The sequence below is a fragment of the Pituophis catenifer genome, unplaced genomic scaffold (genome assembly GCF_029215685.1).
Source record: "Pituophis catenifer annectens isolate HBS135680 unplaced genomic scaffold, rPitCat1.0.hap2 SCAF_1, whole genome shotgun sequence".
NCBI classification, from domain to species: Eukaryota; Metazoa; Chordata; class Lepidosauria; order Squamata; family Colubridae; genus Pituophis; species Pituophis catenifer.
This window is the reverse complement of record NW_027256881.1, coordinates 136,514,111-136,528,692: the sequence shown is the minus strand read 5'-3', so window position 1 is coordinate 136,528,692 and position 14,582 is coordinate 136,514,111. Positions and strand designations below refer to the sequence as shown.

The window sequence follows — 14,582 nt, the reverse complement described above, 5'->3', positions numbered from 1 at the left end:
AATCTCTTCTTCAAAACCTCCAGTGTTGGAGCATCCACTAATCATTCCACTGATTAATTGCTCTAACTGTCAGGAAATTTCTCCTTAGTTCTAGGTTGGTTCTCTCCTTGATTAGCTTCCATTCATTGCTTCTTGTCCTGCCTTCAGGTGCTTTGGAGAATAGGTTGACTCCCGACTCCCTCTTCTTTGTGGCAGCCTCTTAGATATTGGAACACTGCTATCATATCACCCCTAGTCCTTCTTTTCATTAAACAAGACATACCCAATGTCTAGTCTTAAGACATTGGGTATGTCTAGTTCTAGTCACATAGACATAACGTCTTTGTGGATTCTTTCATACCATGCAAATCACAGATACCATTAACAATATCCTGGAGGTGGATCTTCTCAGTAAGAATCAAAAGTAACAATATATTCCTCTTCTCCCAAGTGATTTGGTCTTTGAGGAGCCAGATATAAGCCTGGTATCATAATGTGGACCTTTCCACTTCTGGGATTCAGCTTTGTGATGGCTGAGTCACCCAGATTTGATGCTGTTCCATTACCATCATGTTCTTATCAATGAAGGCAGGACTGTGAAGTGATAGTCTGGTGCCCATTCAGCACAATCAGCAGAACTGCTTTCCAAATGTAGCGAGGTTAATTTACCACATTTAGAAATCAAAGAAGAATTGCACGTTGTCCACTGAGGAGACTCCGCCACCACTACAGACATTGCAAGTAGGTCGATTAAATCCAGAATATATAATTACCTAACCACACTACTGCATGCAACCTAATCTTAGCCTCTCTGTAAACAGAAATATCTCATATATTTTATTTGCATGTTGGGACAATGAAGACTATAATGCAGTCTGTTCATCAAAGCTTTGACTGATAATAATTTACAGACAAATTCATTCCTGAGGAAATATTGGCCATGTCTCTTTGCTTTGTATTTCAGCTATCTCGCTGTAGCTCAAGGAATCACATTTCCTCTTAAATCTTTGATTCTGAAACTGTGCAGCACAATGGAAATCCCCAATCCCTTATGACAACTCTGATCCAAGGGAAATCATTCTGTGCATGACAGAAGTTTGAGCTTTTTTCTTCATGCAGATCTAAAGCGTATTAACATAAATGAAAGAAGCAGGCTTGAACCTGCAGAATGAATCATCACATTTCAGCAGTCAGTCTAGTAAAATCACTTGGGCTGAAGTGAAAGTTTCTGTTACATCAGAATGATTTCCAGGCACCTTGGGAAAATTCTTGCATATAGGAAAAGGATATATAGTGATTTTTTAATATTCCCAATCCATCTACTTTTCCTTCCTTCCTTCCTTCCTTCCTTCCTTCCTTCCTTCCTTCCTTCCTTCCTTCCTTCCTTCCTTCCTTCCCTCCCTCCCTCCCTTCCCTTCCCTTCCCTTCCCTTCCCTTCCCTTCCTTCCTTCCTTCCCTCCTTCTTCTCATCATTTAATTTCTGTTGTACTTATGGGCCATGAATCAAGACATCAAAGAAGAGGAGATGTTAGATCCTATTTACCTCTAAGATTATTCCCAACTAGTTTTAATTTGCAATATGCATAAAGAAGTATGACAATGCATAAGGCTTTAAAATAGTTTTGGAAGTGGAGCAGATTATCACATTGGTTGGCATGCTTGATGTGAGGCTCTGGGCTTATTTTTCCAGGGGTTTTGGCTTGATTTGAAGATCTTCCTAGAAGCAGTTAGTCAAAACTTTAGACAAGAATATTTTATTTATTTGACGTACATCCTGCTCTTCTGCTCCAACAAGCACTTCAGACCAACGAAGTGTAAAATGCATGCACATACATAAATGCTCACGCAATATAAAATGTTAAAAATAGGAATAAAATGGTACGATAAATACTAGAATTATCTAAATGAAAAGCTTGGCAAAAACGAGGTGTCTTTCCAGGTGTGGTAAGAGGTACCTTACAGAGGATAAGGTACATGCACAACAATGAATTCCATAGCTGGAAATGATCCAATACAGATCCAATTCTCGATTTACGACATCAATTGAGCCCCAAATTTTGGACACATGACCCCAGGACACTGCAACTGTCATAAATATCAACCAGTTGCCAAGGGTCTGATTACATGACCATGGGGATGCCGCAACGGTCATAAGTATGAAAAACTGTCATAAGTCATTTTTTTCAGTGTTGTTGCAACTTCAAATGGTCACTAAACTAAATGTTGTAAGTCTAGAGCTACCTATAGAACTGTTGTGGCCCGCCAGCGGCCTACACGGATTGTGACTGATCCCGACGAGGAGGACGCTGGTGTGGTGTCGCGCCAGCAGCCTGTGCAGCCGGCGCGCGAGTCGGACAGCGAGGAGGCTGAAGAGGATGTGGTGCCAGAGGCAGAGACTCAGTCAGGGCCTTCAGAACCTCCAGAGGCTCCTTCAAGTGAAGAGAGTGAAATGGAGGAGCTTCTTCTCAATGCTCGAGCATGCAGGGCTGCCAAAAGGCAGGAGATGCTACTCAGGAGGAGGTCTCCTCGAGAGTAAGGCTTGGGGCTAATTGGCCACTCCCTTAGCCTATTTAAGTTCGCTCACAGATAGCACATGCTGCTGGAAACAACATTTAATTACTACGCAGAGCATTTTGAGAGTGAGTTTCTTGTACATCTTGGTTTCTGGGCTGGTTGCCAACTCTTGTCAGACTTTGTTTATTCTCTGTAATTCATAGCAGGCTGATAAGGACATTTGCACTGGAAGCCTGCATTTTGAAAGGGTTCTGTTTGTATTAAATGGAGTTTTTGGAGCTTTGTGTGTGTCACACTCCTTGGGATCCGGAGCTGGGGCAGAACAAGAACCATCCCCACATGCTAGAAACACAAGCCTCTGACAAGAGGGGCATCATCCAGGAGGCCTCTTCGGCTTTTCTAACAACTGGACAGGTTCATAATAGGAGGGGCATCCTTTAGCCCTGAGATATTTATCCCTTACAAACTCAGTACCAAGTCATTAAATGCCAGGTAAGCAATTGACAATGTCTGCAAATTCTTTAGTACAGGTATTCAGTGGTGGGATTTAGCCGATTCTATCTGGTTCGAGCAAACCGGTAGTGGCGATTGCGGGAGGCTCCACCCACCCACCCGGATGTAATGTGCGAGCAAAGAACATGCACAGAAGGCTGTGCGCATGTGCAGAGGATGCGCATGCGCTCACATTTGCGAACCGGTAGGGAAGGTAAGTGAATCCCACCTCTGCAGGTATTATATGATCTCTGTTGGCTACAGCTACCATTTATATATATATATATTTCAAAGGGTGGGCTTTAGAACGCATGTGTTTGTATCTATGCTATGATATATCCAAAGTATTGGTAACCATCACCAAATCTGAGTAGCTTGGGAGGGGATTCAGCTGGTGCACTAGAAAGAATTGCATAAATATACTTCTCACCACAGATAACACCTCTGACTCACAGCTGAAAATGATGGAACATTCCCAAATGTCTTCTTTTGGGGGGAGGTGTGTAATCACAGACAGGACAACTGATTTCTCTGAATCCATAATCCTGTTATTAAGCTTATGCTGTGTTGAAGGCACAGATTGCTTTTTGGGAGTTGGCAGTAAAGAGCAATAGAGTTGGATGTCCAACTCTATTGCTATCCAACACTATTCCAAAACTCTGGAAAATCACTGTATCTGGTAAATCACTATATGGTTTCATATACCTCTTAAACAGTCCGAAGAACAAAATGGAGCTCTGTGAGACATCATAGGACAACTGCTTAGATGGTGCAATGGTTAGAATGCAGTATTGCAGGCTAATTCTGTCAACTGCCAGCAGTTTGATCCTGACCGGCTCAAGATTGACTCAGCCTTCCATCCTTCCGAGGTCAGTAAAATGAGGACCCAGATTGTTGGGGGGCAATATGCTGACTCTGTAAACCACTTAGAGAGGGCTGTAGAGCACTATGAAGAAGTATATAAATCTAAGTGCAATTGTTATTGATACTTAATTCCCTTACTGCTGCAAGGAAAGGAGGGAATAGAATAAGTGTTCTGAAGAGGCAGGAGGGACAGAGACAGAATGAAAAAGAGATAATAGGAAGCTCCAACTTTGTTGAACCAAGGTTAACCCATTATTTGCTTCAGCTTTGCCCACCAATTGACATTAAGCTCCCAACACATAACCTGGTATAGCCCACCCTGATATGGATCAAGAAATCTCTTCCCATGCCAACATAAACATTCTTTTTGAAGTTACGTAGGAAGCCGGATAATGACAAAAGTTGATAAGCTCAGTGACTGGAGAAGTGCATCAACTGGAAGCTAAGTTTATCATTTTAATATACATTTACTGAAGATACAAGTGAGAGATGGAATAATTTAGCATAAAATCAGGAATGAGTAAAACTTCTATCCGAAGCTTCGGTAACAGCGAGAGGCTTCTTCAGTAATGTTCATAAAATTGCTGAAGAAATAAAATTGGGCAGGTGTTTATATAAAGAAAGATCTGTTAAATCCTCTGTCATCTACATACAAAATAGCTTTGATGAGATGATGATGACGATGATGATGATTTATATGCCAGTTCTCTTCTCAAAGAAACTGCCAAACCCCTCTTTATATCAAGTCTTATCTGATTTATACTTGGTCAAGTTCATGGTTTAGGAACTGGTGTGATAAGAATCTGCTCAGGCCCTTTCCAAAGGGTTTTTACCAATCATGTCCTCATTTTATTCTTTAAGTTTGTGCCAGGAAAAACATATATTCATGTTTCAATACATTTAGGATTTGTTCTCAGCTGCATGCCACAAATTAAAAATGTGTATAGAAAAAGCAACATAGAACAGAACTCTTTTTTTTTATTTTTAACTTTCAAAAATCTCATTTATTTCAACCACATTAAATTCAAATGCTACAAGATGTTGGCTTCGGGATCAGGTTAACCATATTTCAACTTTGCTTGTGAGTATATTTTATCAATTTAGTATCTCAGGGAGCATTAGTATTTATGCTGGCTTTACTGATAAAATGTTTACTTCATTTGATGTAGACCTGGGACTTTTAGTGAAAAGTAATAAGGTACTTTAAAGTCCACTGAATGAAGAACAATTAAAAATGTATGGTTGGACTGGTAAGTCTCAAGTACCAGATGAAGTCTTTTGATCCTTTTAAAAAACATATTTACAGAGGACAAGTCTACTTCAATCAACAAAACAACCCCTGACATTTGCATGAATTGCAAATTGCACTCCTAGCTCATAGTTCAACTCAATTCCACTAAATTGTCACAAAATGTTCAAAGTTGACTTAGTTGTACGCTGGGTACCAAAGCACTTCATTCACAATACATGCAGAAGTCTCTTATGTATTGCCTGCACACATATCTGATCTTAATGTCACATAAAAACCAGGGGTGAAATCTAAAAATTTTTGCTACTGGTTCTGTGGGTGTGGCTTAATTAGTGGACATGGCTTAGTGGTCAGGTGACTGGGTGGGTGTAGCTTGTTGGTCAGGTGGGTGTGGCCAAGTTGATGTCACTTCTTTGCCCTTTTTTAACCTACAAAACACAACACAACACAACTGGCTCACCCAGAATGTAAAAGCAGCTGTGCTAGACCCAAAATGGCCCTTGCAACAAGCAGGAACCTCACACAGCCACAAAAAGTCCAAAAACCCAACTTTCACACTTTACACACACAAAATTCCACATACAGCTTTGTGAGATTTTGTGTGTTTGTGTAATTAGAGTGAAACACTACAGAAACACACAAAATCTCAGAAAGCTACACAAATATTATTTTATTTTATTTTATTTTATTTTTATATATAAAAGCAGCTAAATTTAAAACTTCCTAAACTTTAAATGGCTAGGTCTAAAAAAAGAACGACTAAAAAAAACCCCAATTAACTATTTTTTTTTAAAGCTCCCAAGGGGGAATAAAACTTACAGGCAGGCAGGCAGGCAGGCAGGCAGGCAGGCAGAAAGAGCTGCATACTGATGAGCTTGACTTCAGGCAGGGAGATTCAGTTGCTTGCTGATGCAATGGATTGCAGGGATTATAGCAAACGAAGGAAGGCAGGCGTGCGAAGGTAAGCAAGCTGGAGGCTGGGGGGGGGAAGGGATTTTTGCTACCGGTTCTCCGAACTGCCCACAGCCATCGCTACCCACTCGCCTGAGCCGGTCCGAACCGGGAGCATTTCACCCCTGATAAAAATTGCATACAGTTAGGTGTGGTGTATGTCAGTCTGATAAACCACACAAACTTGAGAGAGAGAGACTGAGATTATGCTAGAGGAATTTGAAATAACAGACAAGTAGCTGATCAGAAAGACCAAAGACATAACAGAGATCAAATGTTATCAAAGAAGGGGGGAAAGTAAATTGGGGATTTTTTTCCTTTGAGTCATGTCTCTGGCTCTCCTGCATAGGATGATTTAATTAGAGAAATAGCTCTATTATTATTCAACCACATAATCACATTATAGGGTGATTACTTTGACTGTGATCTTGAATACACACACATATACACTTTCACACACGAGACTTATTCATCTCAGTGGCGTTCTTCTAAGACTTATAGTTACAGGATTTTGTCTTTTTCTCTTCTAATCACTACAGAGTTATTAAAACAGTGAATCATGACGTTTTAGTCTATTATATAACAATGTTTTGAAGTAGCTAGATCCCTTTCAAGATCAAAGGCAATGATTTTGTCTAAGAGGGTGTGAAAGAAAACGTTACCACTTCATTTGGCTTGCAGTTTATTTCCCAAAAGCCATTAATATAAATTAGGAGTTCAGAATAAAATTTGCATGCAAAATCCCAACCTCGCTACCTATTATTTCTATATGAGATTGTTCATACTAGTTGCATTTCAAGGTTCAATCTATAAGCTTTGCCAGCATAAGGACCAGGGGTGAAATGCTACCAGTTCGGGGAGATTCGCCCGAACCGGTAGTGAAAATGCTACTGGTTCGCCTGAACCGGTAGTAAAAAAATGCTTTAACAAGTAAAAAAAAAAGTTCCGACAATCGCACGGCACAGCTGATCCTCGGAACTTTTTGAAAACTTTTTTAAAGCATTTTTTTTACTACCGGTTAGGCCAATAGGTAATAAAAAAAAATGCTTTAAAAAGGTAAAAAAAAGGTTCCGACATTCAGCTGTGACAATCAGCTGTGCCACACAATCCTCGAAACTTTTTGTTTTACTTTTTAAAGCATTTTTTTACTACCTATTGCCCGAACCGTTATTTTTGTGTAAAATGTGATAGTTTGTTTTTGAACTCTCTGTGACTTTGTGAGGTTCCTGCTTGTTGCAGGGACCATTTTGTGTGAAGTCCAGCTGCTTTTGCATTGTGTGTGTGTCAGTTGTGTGGCTTTTGTGTTATTTTTGTGTGAAGTGTGATAGTTGGTTTTCCCGGTCACATGACCTCCAAGCAACGCCCACCCAGCCACATGCCCACCAAGTGACGCTCACCCAATCACATGACCAAGCCAAGCCACGCCCACCAAGCCACACCCACAGAACCGGTAGGGAAAATTTTTGAATTTCACTACTGACAAGAACACCCTATACTAAAGTTCTTCTGGGTAACTTCTCACATTATGAGGACATGGTGATGCATATCTCCTAAACATAACCCCATACTATTCTAGAAATGTTCCTGTGGGACAAATTATACCTGCAATCAATGATTGCTATAGCCCAGAGGTCACTCCTAAATAACTAGAAAAAGATGGGAGCATTTCCCAATAAGAAGCCATGGTCCAAATAGAGTAACTAGTCCTCAATTAATTCCCATTGATCCTTCCTTGGTAGGGAAGAGCTGTGGTGGTGCAAGGGTTAGAGTGCAGTATTGCAGGCTAACTCTTCTCATAGTCAGGAGTTCGATCCTCACCGGCTCAAGGTTAACTCAGCCTTCCATCCTTCTGAGGTCAGTAAAATGAGGACCCAGTTTGTTGGGGGCAAGAAGTTGACTCTGTAAACTGCTCAGAGGGAGCTGTAAAGCACTGCAAAGTGGTATATAAGTTGTCTTCTTCTTCCTAGTGTATTCCCACAGGTGCAGGTTTCGCTTTTCGGATCATTGAATGCCACTTTGCATGGTCAACTGCATCTCCAGGGTACAGGCCCATGGCTTGCATATCTTTGTTGATGGTGTCTTGCCCTCTCTGTTTTTGGATGCCAACGAGGTTGCTGGCCATTGACTTTTAGTTGGTAGTCTTGCCAACGGTGGAAGGTGCTGCTGTCAGGACATGTCCATACCAGTGGAGTCGGCCTTCTCTCATCTTCTCTATAATTGGTGCCACACCAAAAAGCTGTCGAATGGTGTCATTAGTGATGCGGTCAAGAAGGGAGATGCCCGATATCCAATGGAGAATTTGCATTTCCATGGTATTTATGGCTTTCAGTCCCTGTTGTTGCTGCCCAGCATTCAGTGCCATACAGTGCAACAGGGCAGATGGTTGTCTTGTAAATCTTAGATTTAAGATGAGTCGGCATTCGTCTGTCACATAACACACCAGTGAGTTCTCGCCAATGCATCCAGGCTGCATTCACCCTGCCTTGCACCTCGCCATTGATGTCGCCATTGTCTTGGAGAGGGGATCCCAGATACTGAAAAATATCCACCTTCTTTAGGTTTTCTCCATTGATATGAAGCATTCCAGGAGTGGTAACAGTCTCTAAGTGCTCAGTTTTCTTGATGTTGAGGCGGAGTCCTAAATGGTTGAGGCGATCATTCCATATTTGAACTTGCTGATGTAGTTCACCTCTGGTGGCGGAAGCAAGCATAACATCATCCGCATAGAACATAGTCCAAAGTGCATTCTGCTGCAGGTCATGTGTGATGGTGTCCATGACCAATATAAACAGAAGTGGTAACAGTACAGAGCCTTGGTGCACCCCAACCATCACTGGGAATCTGTTGGAGAGGCCAGCTGGGCATCACACTTGGCTGTTGGTGTTCTTATATAGCATTTTGACCCAGTCAATGAGTGGTTCAGGTACTCTGTGATCCTGGAAGGGCATACCAGATCAGTTGGTGTGGGACACGATCAAATGCCTTCTCCAGTCAAGGGATGCCATGTGTAGTGGTTGTCTCTTCTCATGGTGTTTCTCTATGAGAAACTAGGTATAGTTATCTATAAACTTATCTAGGTATATAAGTCTTATTGCTATTGCTATTTTAATGCAAAGGAAATCTGGGGAGGGGTGAGGCTGAGACTGCTACAGGGGTGGGTTCTACTTACCTTTACTACCGGTTCACAACGGGGCAGATTCTTCCTGATGACATCAGGGTCGGTGGGCAGAGCCTCCCGCCGGTTTTACTACCAGTTCTATAGAACCGGTCCAAACTGGGGGCAACCCACCACTGGACTGCTATCTCTGTTATATAGCAGTTGATGCATATAGCTGTTCTTTTGTTAAATTAAAAGGGTTTTTAATTTTTTTTAAAAAAATACACAATGTTAGTAGCCAGTAGCCTGAATAGTGGTGGATTTCAAAATTTTTTACTACCGGTTCTGTGCGTGTGGCTTAGTGGGCATGGCATGGCTTGGTGGGCGTGGCTTGGTGGGCATGGCAGGGGAAGGATATTGTAAAATCCCCATTCCCACCCCACTCCAGGGGAAGGATACTTTAAAATCTCCATTCCCTCCCTAATCCAGGGGAAGGTTACCGATCAGCTGGGACTTGGGAGGCAGAGAATAGATGGGGGTGGGGCCAGTCAGCATTTTTACTACCGGTTCTCTGAACTACTCAAAATTTCTGCTACCGGTTCTCCAGAACTGGTCAGAACCTGCTGAAACCCACCTCTGAGCCTGAACTGTAGTTAGTAGTAACCATCAGATTGGACCTGTATATTAGCTCCAGGTTCTGAAAGGAAGTTATGAGTTGGGACTGAGTAAATATATTTTTCCTGAAATTCTTCCGTATAAACCTCCAGTTTATTGCAAAGGCCCAGCGAGTGTTTGCTTGAAGCCTAGTGAGAACTTTGAAGGCGCTGTGGCTTGACCAAGGCGCATTCTCTCCTGAGTAGCTGACTAAGGCAGCCTCACTAGAGTCACTTGTCCCCAGACGAATCTATGAGAAAAAGGATTCATTCACTGTGGGAAACAGGAAATTGCTAAAGAACATTCCTTTAAATAGTTCCTGGGGAATTTCTGCTTTAAGATTACCATTATTTTTTCATGAATCGGACTGTAAATATGTAATGAAACATAAATATTTTGTATTTTGGCTAATAAAAAATTCAGGCATATAAAAGATGCATGCTTGCTAAAAATAAGTAGCTGTGGTCAGATTATGTTAAAGGCAAATTCACGCCACTCCTCCAACAAGTCAACAGCAAATAGCAGCAGTATGAAAAAGGAAGAGTTTCCTAAAATTCATATGCCTGGCCCTTTGCGCAAGGCAAGCAACTTGGTGTCCCAGATATACTGGATTTGAGATTATAGTAAAGAATAGTCAACCTGCAAGAAAACCCGGTTGGTGGGAGATTATTATATTTTATCTCCTGTCCAGGTGAATGAGAGCTCATATCAATCATATGGAGTGTGACTGAAGTGTTGCATTCAATAGGCTAAGATTGGGAAAACCTGGATCTAATTTTCTCCCCAGCCATGGAAGCTCACTGTGCAACTTTGCTCCAGGCACAGTCTCTCAGCCCAGTCTACCTGGAAGGGTTGTGATGGAGGTGGGAATGGATGAATGCAATGTATAATCTAGGATATCAAGCAATAACAATACCACTTAGACTTATATACTGCTTCACAGTGCTTTACAGCCCTCTCTAAGAGGTTTACAGAGTCAGCAGAGTCAGCCCTCAACAATCTTACGAGATCGCCTTCTGCCACCGATAGCCTCCCACCGGCCAATACGCTCCCACAGAGAGGGACTCCTCAGGGTGCCGTCGGTCAAACAATGCCAACTGGCGACCCCCAGGGGGAGAGCCTTCTCTGTGGGGGCACCTGCCCTCTGGAATGAATTGCCCCCGGAGATACGTATGATCCCTGACCTACGCACCTTTCGCCGGGCCTTCAAGACACTATTATTTCATCAAGCTGGGCTGGCCTAAATACTAAATTTTAACGGGTTGTTTCTGTTTTTAACACATGGCGGCCAGATTATTTAATATGTTTTTTAAACTGTTTTTTAACTTTTATATATTTGTTGGTTTTATTTTTTGGCTGTGCACCGCCCTGAGTCCTTCGGGAGAAGGGCGGTATAAAAAATTAATAAATCATCATCATCATCATCATCATGATCATCATGATCATGATCATCATCATCTAGGTCCTCATTTTACCGCCCTCGGAAGGATGGAAGGATGAGTCAACCTTGAGCCTGATGAGATTCGAACTGCCAGATTGCAGGCAGCCGGCAGTCAGCAGAAATAGCCTGCTGACAGCATCAATCAATCAGTATTTGAAAATAGCATGAAAATATTGTAGATGCTGTAATTTCATCTCCGTTGTGTATTTTTACAGTGGTGGGGTAGGATTTTTTTTATGCATTTATGCATTTTTTTATTGTGGTTTACAGATCCAATTTTGCTCTCCCCGTGGACTCTTTTCTTTTTTTTTCCACCAGCATTTGAGTTCCAGGTGTGATATTATCATATTTTATCATAGACCACAGTTTCCACAATGTTCTCAACCAGATGACCGAGCCTCATTACAATATTTTGGTCAAAGTTATAATAGATGCTAGTCATCTGAAAAATGCATTCTTGAAAGTTGTCAACAAATAACCATTTAGGCTTTAGGTTGTTGGATTTCAGAACTGCTTAATACACAGGTTTTGCTGCTGATTCCTCTGAAAGAGACAGGACATTACCATGAAAAGCCAAATGCTAGGCAGATAAATGTGCTAGCAGGAAAAAACTATTCAATCAATTCAGCCCAAGCAAACAAAGTTGATATTGGAGTAAGCAATGTATGGGCAAAATAATTGGGTTAATTATTCAGCTAACATGCTAGGCTAAGCATCTTTTTTAAAATAAGTATCTCCTTTATTTGGATTGGGCAAATTCTGTGGCTGCATTTTGCAACAATCAGCCCATCCCTTGCGTAGCAGAACTGTCACCTCATGCCTGCAATTGTTCAGCACCAGTCTGCCATGAACTGGGGGAGGGGGCAGTTAGAAAGGAAAGGAAGGCTTGGGGGAAAGTGAAAGTGTGCCTCTCAAAAATGGCATCTCAGGGTCGTTTCCCTGTGAGAAGGATGCAGCAGCAAGACAGCCTATACTCAGAGTGATCATTTCAAAAACATTTATTTGAAATTGATTGGACAGTGGAAGGACCAACAATGGAAGGTGCCAGGGGGTGGAGGGGAGAGAGCTACACTTAGGGATTTGGCGCGCAAACTTCAGTTCTGGCTTTGCTTTACTGTAATCCACTTGACCTTTAGTAAACTATACCTTTCTCAACAAATGGAATCAAGGATCGTTCTTGCTTAAAGGTTCAAGCTGGGGGGTAATCACTTCCTGCTTTGCCAGAGACTGAGTGTTCAAAGTTTTTCCGTTGGTCTGGCCACACCCTCTTCAGTCTTTTTCACAAAGGCGTAAGCATTAGAGCGCTTAGCAATCACCTTCCAGAGGAACTGGGAATCGTCCGTAAACAGTCAGAAATGCACCGTCACCCAGCACCTGTAGAAGAAGCACAAAGAACCAACCCAGCCCCGGAGCAGACAGGCCACAGGGAGGGTTGGATTGTCGTCGCAGTGAGCTGAAAAGGGACATTCAGATAAGCCAATGTCCATTCTCCAGCTTCACTGCTCCGACAATCCACACATGGGATATACCCAAGCTTATAGACACTGGGCGGGGGCCTGACTGCTCCCCTGGTCCTGGGCAGAAATTACACATTGTAAAACACGTCTCCGAAATGATGCCTCAGCCGAGGCGTAAATGTCTAATTTGTAATGCCTTACAAAGGAAGATAAAGATGACCAGGAAGCCGCCCTGCAGATGTCCCCTACTGATACTTGAGTAGCCCAAGCAGCCGTAGTGGCTGCACTTCGAGTAGAATGCGGTAAAATCTTCCCTTTCAAGGGCTTGGCTGCCAGTTCATAAGCTTCAGAAATACACGCCCTCAGCCACCTGCCAACTGTAGTGACACTATGAACTTATACAGCTGCTCTAATCATCAGGAAAGGGCCTGCTGAAGATACTGCACTGCCTTCTCCCTTGATCCTCAGGTTGTAACATGCTGCCTCCAATGGCCCCATTATCCCAATCTTTAGGAAATTGGGGTTGCTTCAGTCATTCTCTTAATTTTCAGAGAAAAGCAGAGTAAAAAACAATCATGATAAATAAATATCGCTTTGTCCCCATCTATATTTAAAAGCCATTTTTTTTGTTCCAAGATTATTTGGAAGAGAAATGGTGGGATTGATTTTTCCAGGCTGTTGCTGTATGTGCTGGCTGGCACTATCGGGATACTGCAGAGTTAACTACAGTTTCTTAGAAATAAGTCAATGATATGCATCTGTATCATTAGCAAAGATGGCTGAACAACCTCAGACAGTCAGGAGGAATGGAATATACGGAAAAGAAAGCAGAGCTTCCATTTTTAAAACAAGACTTGATTTACAACCTCTGATTCTGCTGCATCTAAATAAATCCTGCTTGGAAATAACTTTTTATTTTTCATAGGAATGCTTGTTCCCTGCAAAGTGATTAAGGTTATTTTTTGGGGGGGTAGCATTAATATTTCTTTTTCATTTTTAGAAAATCAGGATAGTTTTTCGTAGATATGTTAAAACTGACTTTGGAATTAATGTTTTTCTTTTAAAAAAAAATTTAATGGTATTGAGCAATGATGAAGCTGTGATAAAAAGCTGCAGCTTGAGCATTCCTTCCTATGATGACACAGTAATAAGGACATCTTATGAAGATACTGTCATGGGTTGGGGGGGATCCTGATTTCAAACCAAAGCAGCAATGGGTTCCTTTTCTTTAATGGTTCCCAGTCCAGAAGATTGCCTCATGTTTATTCTTAGAGAATTACAAATAATACAGAACCTGAGCTGTCCCTTTAACTTTTCGTGATAAAAATCATATATTTTGACAATATATATTGTCTATAAAAACAGCCAGTTTGGTACAGTGGTGAAGGCACTAGGCTACAAACCAGGAGACACTGAATTCTAGTCCTACCTTGGTCACAAAACCAGCTGGGTGATTTTGGGTCAGCCATCCTCTCTCAGCCCTAGAAAAGAAGTGATGGCAAACCATATTTTCAAAATCCTACCAACAAAACTGCAGCTACTTCTCCAGGCAGGAGTCAACACTAATTCAAAGGCCTTGACTTCATTTCTGGTGTAGGTGAATTAAAACTAAGTGGATATACGATGGAGCTTACTGGCAAGGGGTTGGGCCGCATAATGAGCCAATCAAATCTATTTATAAAGCACCTATTAGTTTTTAGAATATAGGTGTTTGTGTGGGAAGGCCATCATGGGGAAAATCATTAAAAATAAAAGAATTAGAGTATGATGCAAAGAAGCCATGTACGTGTGCATCACAGAGCAACAGATGCATTTAAAAGTTTCACTGAAGTTTTGCCAAACCAATTGGCACTGATGGAACAAAGTGTTTTAATATTTAGCAGT

At 41.7% G+C, this 14,582-nt stretch overlaps 1 pseudogene; it reads right to left on the bottom strand.

The window, feature by feature from the left end:
* Nucleotides 1-8,177: 8,177 nt before the first annotated feature.
* Nucleotides 8,178-8,826, bottom strand: LOC139308769 (uncharacterized; annotated as a pseudogene).
* Between the last annotated feature and the right edge of the window lie 5,756 nt (nucleotides 8,827-14,582).